Below are 6339 nucleotides of genomic sequence, written 5' to 3'. Positions count from 1 at the left end.
AAGTCAGGGTATCTGCTGGTCTGGCTGCTGGCTAAAAACAAAAGGTGAAAGGCATATATGATTCTCACTGAACTGTCTCACTGAATTGCACTATGCACACTCAATTCTCACTGGTATCTGCTAGACAACAAGTACCAAAACATGATTAGTTCATAGATTTCACATGTAAAATGCATTTTTATATAACCCCCATCTTGCCTGTTCATAATTCTGAGAAATTCTTGAATTGTGTGTATGTGTGTAGGTGTGTGTGTGTGCGTGCATGTGCTTGTGTGTGTGCCTGTGTGTGGATAGATCAAAATGTAACACTGGTTGCATGTGATTAGTTTATTCAATTTCACTTCACCGGAGAGCTCTCTCCCATTTGAGAGTCCCCTCCTTGTCATTTCCATTTGTTCATTTAGCAGACACTGTTGTCCACAGTGACTAACATATGTCAACTATATTACAAGGGATTACATTGTCCCCGGAGCTTGCTCAAGGGCACCACGGTGGAAGCCGGGAATTGAACCCACCACTTTCAGGCTACTGGACGCTAGCCCAGCTCCTCAACCACTACACTACCACTAACCCTTGACGTAGCTTCCCGCTACCTATATCGCCACTGTACTCGGGCCCAATGTGTGTTTACATGTATGTGTGGATAAACCGGTGTGCATGTATAGCAGTGCTCAAATTACATGGGAGCCAGAGGGAGCCGAGCTCCCTTAGAATGAGGACTGGCTCCCATGAAAACAACAAAGTCAAAAATCTGGGGGGGTCTCTCATATCAGTTGGACACATGAAATTTCATCATATTTCCATTCTGCACAATGTGCTTCCACCATCTCCATCCATTACTCTCGATGGTATATCTCACAAACGCGTCACTCAATACAGGGCAAACCATATAAATAAACAGCAGACCTTACCGGACACGACAATATGAAGCATTCTTCTGTACAGTAAGCCGTTCCCGAGTTTTGAAATTGCAGCAAAAAGGGTCATAGCTTAGTCTAGAGTGCAATTGTTTAGGTTTGAATATTGTTTGATGATTGTTTGATTATTGAATGATCACATAAGTTAACAGTAGTTTGTAGTAGCTATAGTTAAGCACTACCCTAGTTCAACTTAAAAAGAGCACTGATCAAATGATCAAATGCTACAGGAGAGGAAGGGCGGAGAGGAAAGGCAGTGTGTCATTTCTCAATCTGTAATCTACTTGTAGAATTCCATGGTATTCTGCAACTTTCACATCCAGTCAGCGATGGCTCAAGAGAGGATTATTGTGCAAGTCTAGTCAGTGTTCTCTTAGTCAGGTTTCACTTCACTTATGAGTAACCCCTTACAAAAATAACTATAGATCAACTACAATCTTTTTTGTGTTTTGTATTGTATACTGTAAAACTAGATGTACCGCAGAGCGGTACAAAATATGACCGCCGCCCAGTGTATTGATATGTGATGTGTAATGTGTTTCACCACTAGTTGGCAGTAGTGACGTTAAGGCCTAACCTGGTAAGAAGTTATGTACTACGATGCAATCTTCAGTAAACGTTCTGACTGAGCAGTACTCGGTGTGTGTGTCTCATCAATACATGGTACCAGGATAAAATATCTCGAACCGACGGTAAAGATGAATTACATTCGTCAGCCTGACGAGTTAAAGTTGACTGGTAATGTCAACGAGAACTGGAAGATGTTTAAGCAAAGTTTTGAACTTTATGTGCTTGCTATCGTTCTTCAAGGGAACAACAGAAGGAAGATAGCATTACTGCTAACAGTTGCAGGGCACGGTGCACTGGATGTGTATAATACATTTGACTTCACAAAAGATGAGAAGGACAAGTTTGACGCAGTTATGGTGAAATTTGAACAGTATTGCACACCGAGAAAGAATGAAACGTACGAGAGGTATGTGTTCAGGAACCGGCTTCAGAAAGAGTCAGAATCTATAGAACAGTATGTCACAGACCTACGATTGAAAAGTCAGACATGTAACTTTGGACCACTGTGTGACTCGTTGATAAGGGACCAAATTGTAATTGGAGTCCAAGACAACAAAGTGAGGATGCATTTATTGAAAGAGACAGACTTAAAGCTAGAAAAGGCAATTCAAATTTGCCAAGCGTTTGAGAGCGCAAAGGCGCAAATAAAGACTTTCAGTAAGGAAAATGAAACTGACGAGGTCGACGCAGTGCAGTGAACGAAACCGAAGGTAACAACATAACATAACAACATAAATACATACAGGACTAAACCACAATTATCAGATCTTCTAACATAATACATGATATTATGTTACATAATACATCACATTTGCTAAACATGGTAAAGGGAGTACATACCTGAAGAAATCAAACAATTCTCCCTACATATAAACAGTAGCCTATACAAAGAAGAGAAAAGCTGAAGCATATAGGCTATCCTGCATGAAGACAAAATGCGTAAAGCTAACGACACACACGCGCATAAAACAACGTGGTTAGCTAGTTAGCTATTTCAAACATCTCATTATTCACTTCGGATATACATTAAGGAACACAAAACCACTCATCCCATATGCCCTTGCAATAATATACATGAAGAAATCATAACCTGTGCTTGAGCTGACAGTAAAACACATTAATTCTGTCTTAATGATCACATCTCATATAATACGTACTTCCCCTCAGTCAATGGTAAACAGACTGACGAGAAAACGCGATGTCATTCACTCAATACACTCTTCCCACAGAGGGCGCTGTTACACAAAATAATATAACTCCCAATACCAAAGCTAATTTTATACAAGGCAGAACAAGGATTTTGGAGAAATAAAACATATTGACCTGAACCAAACACAATTGAAAACAAAAAAAAGACTTGCACATTTTCTTATATCTGTTACATTCACCCCTCTTTAATTTCACCAAAAACCTGAACACAGAGGGTTAATTCACTAGGAATAAATCATTAATACAAAACATAATGTTCACATTCACATGGTCCAAAGTAACCCTGGAAATCTAATTCCTCACACAGCATATCAAGCTACTTTTAATTTAGGTAAGTTCAAAGAAAACAGCAGTTGATCAGGCTACTATCTCTTTTAGTAAATATGGTGCCTTTTACACCATATACAGTCATGGCACTCTCCCTACCGATATGAACACCCTATCAGAATGTATGCACTAAACAAAAACTTCACACAATACTCTAATTCATCACTCTGTCTAAAATAGGCTGAGCAAAGACAGTGATCTTCTATTGACCCCTTCAACAAAACCCTTGGTTTTTAGCTCCAGCCTAGCATAGATCATTGAATCGGATTCCCAGATAGCAAACATACACTGGGACGGAACTGGGCCACACCTACCACAACGTCCGGCACAGATCTGCATAATGGACCTGATCCGTCCCAAACGCACATCGGGTCCAAAATTGGTCTGGATCCGTTTGACGGACTGGTACCAATAAGGGCTAAGACTGGCCCAGTTCCTATGGTAGTCTGTGTTACTGGCGTGTTCCAGATCTGTTTATCATATGCAATACGGGTCCGCTTATTGTGTGTGGTACGGACCCGTTTATCAGACATCAACCCGGCTTTATTTGACATGTGAAATGTGATTGGTAATTAGGGCTAATTATCCTGAAAAATCTGTTTGCTACACATTTGCTAACAGGTGCGTTATAGGTTCACCCAGGCTAAAGTTAAGTAACGCGTTTTCCCAACAGCTCAACTGATAAACATAAGCTAGGGCTACAAACACAAGGGGGTAAAAAAAAACTTTACACATAAGTGTCTTATTATTTTTTTATTCAACAACCTGGCTGTAGATGTGCAATCCCAGACAAAGTTTAAGTTAGGTGTTAATTCCACATTTATTCCTTTTGCAAATAGGCTAAGTCACAATTACACTCGTTTTTATCATCAGTGATCCTGTTAGCGTTATCACTGTTTTTTTCAAAATAGTTATTGTGATAGCTGTTTTGCTTAAGTTAAACTAGTTGTTGTTGCTGGAAAATAATAGTAAAGTTATCAATCGCCGCTCGGTTGCTTTTGTTGTCTCTAAATAAACCAACAGAGATAAAAGCAGATACTACCTTGAAAAGTTGGGCTGTCCTAGTCCAACCCCAGGCTGGCAAATCATGTCAAAAGATTGATAGTGAGCAAACCAAAGATCCTTGATTAACATTAGGCTACTGCTTGGACTTCTGCATGCCTGGCAAGAATATGGGGTTGTTTCATAGCACTGTTAGATCTGACACAAACAACAATTGACTACTTTTACCACTGCTAGGTAATAATAAAAATAATGAAACGAACATATGATCAATATTGAGCCAACTATATCTTCTTTTTCAGCCCTTACTGTAGAAATGAAGTGGCCATGAGAACATAGTGCACCCCATGGTTTCTAAATTTGTGCCATTCAAAATACCTTTTTTTTCTTTAGCAGCCAGTTGACAATTAAGTAGGGAAAGGACAGTCAATTTAGAATCAGCACCTTAATTAATATCATTACCACCTGGGTCTGCTGTGAAAAAATGGTCCTTCGGCTCATATCCGTATCACAGGTTTGGGCCAAATCAGTGTTTTGTATTTTAAACGCATCTCCTGACTTCCAGTTGAGTTGGGAAATGGACCTGGGACAAATCTGTAAACCCGGTGATAAAACAGCATTGCTAGCAGAGCTGAAACCTGTATCGGGAGTAGACCTGGCCCACAGTCAGATACCGTATGTCCGCTACAGGCGGATCTAAAGGCTTTTATGCGGATCCGGCCCAAAGGAAATTGCTATCTGGGTTAGACCATTAGCATCTCGTCTGCTAGCATCACGCGTAAAAGTGATTTTGGGTAATTTTCCTATTTAAAACTTGTCTCTTCTCAAGTTAGAAAGTGTAATAAGACTAACGGAAAAGGAAACATGGTGATTTTCTAGGCTGATTTGACATGGAACTATACTGCCATTCAGGCATCAATGGGGGCATCCGTGGCCTACTGGTTAGCGCATCGGACTTGTAACCGGAGGGTTGCCGACTAGTAGGAACGGCTAGGTGCCCTTGAGCAAGGCACCCAACCCCTCACTGCTCCCCGAGCGCTGCTGTAGCAGGCAGCTCACTGCGCCGGGATTAGTGTGTGCTTCACCTCACTGTGTGTTCACTGTGTGCTGAGTGTGTTTCACTAATTCACAGATTGGGATAAATGAAGAGACCAAATTTCCCTCACGGGATCAAAAGAGTATAGATACATATAATAATAATCCAGTCATAACCAATTCCTCTGCAGCAGCTCAACCCTGTTGTTGGAAGTTAACCTACAGGGACTATTTTCAAGTGCTCCAGGATATGATTGTGCTGCTGCACCCATGGTACGTTCGCAACATTTCATAATTATTATGCCAGAATGAGAATATAGACGGCTGGATGAACTGGAGAAAGGTAAAAAACAATTGTTTAACTCAAGGGGAGGTGGAAAATGAGTGTAATTCCCCAAATGCTGGAATATCCCTTTAAAATACATACATCACAATGTTTTCACTTACCATTAATGCAATAGAAAAGCCTTTGGAGTAACAACAACACAACCTCCAACTGTATATGCCACCAACGGATGGAAGTCATTCAGCATGTCTGGGTCAAGGACACAAATCTCCCCATATCTGCTTTCTTCAATAATGTAAGACCTCATATGCTCGGTATACCACGATGTGACTTTCTTACAAAGAAATGACACGGTTTTCTGAAATACTAAACATTTCATAATCGTATAAAATTCAGGCAAGCCACTTAAATATCCCGCTGAAAGGATCAAACCTGACCTGTAACTGATCCCATCCACACACACATCACTAGAGACTGACACAGAGTTTGTGTTTGGGTATTTGTTTTCAACGGCTGACCTAAGAGGTGCCTCCAAGTCACAGGTTGAAAAGGTTCGGCTTCTCTCGTGAAATTGTCTGCCTGAAAAAGGTCACCACGATCTGAATAGTATGCCAGCATTTCCTGGTGTTTTGTTCCTAGTGTCAGAAGGATATTCTTGAAGTTTCTTGTGTCATGCACAACTTTTTTGAAGTAGCTGTGCTTCGCTTCAAAATCGCATCGTCCACAATGACACCAGTGGGCCGAAACAATGAATCAAATGAGGATAATGATCCACAAAGGGATGCTTAGGCCGTAGGGAAAATCTGAAATGTTTCAATGACCAAGTTGCGATGGTCATTTATTAAACTAGCCATGTAACCCAGTGTTTCCTCTGAAAATGATGTACACACAGCCAACTCCACAATGACCTTCAAATCCATTAGGATCTCCCAAGAAGGTTCATTTTCTGGAATCTTGGTGACCCGATCATGAGGGGAAGCAGACGAAGGAGGG

The sequence above is a fragment of the Alosa alosa genome, chromosome 3 (genome assembly GCF_017589495.1).
Source record: "Alosa alosa isolate M-15738 ecotype Scorff River chromosome 3, AALO_Geno_1.1, whole genome shotgun sequence".
Classification (NCBI taxonomy): Eukaryota; Metazoa; Chordata; class Actinopteri; order Clupeiformes; family Clupeidae; genus Alosa; species Alosa alosa.
The sequence above is the reverse complement of the archived record's forward strand: the minus strand, read 5'-3'. Positions refer to the sequence as shown.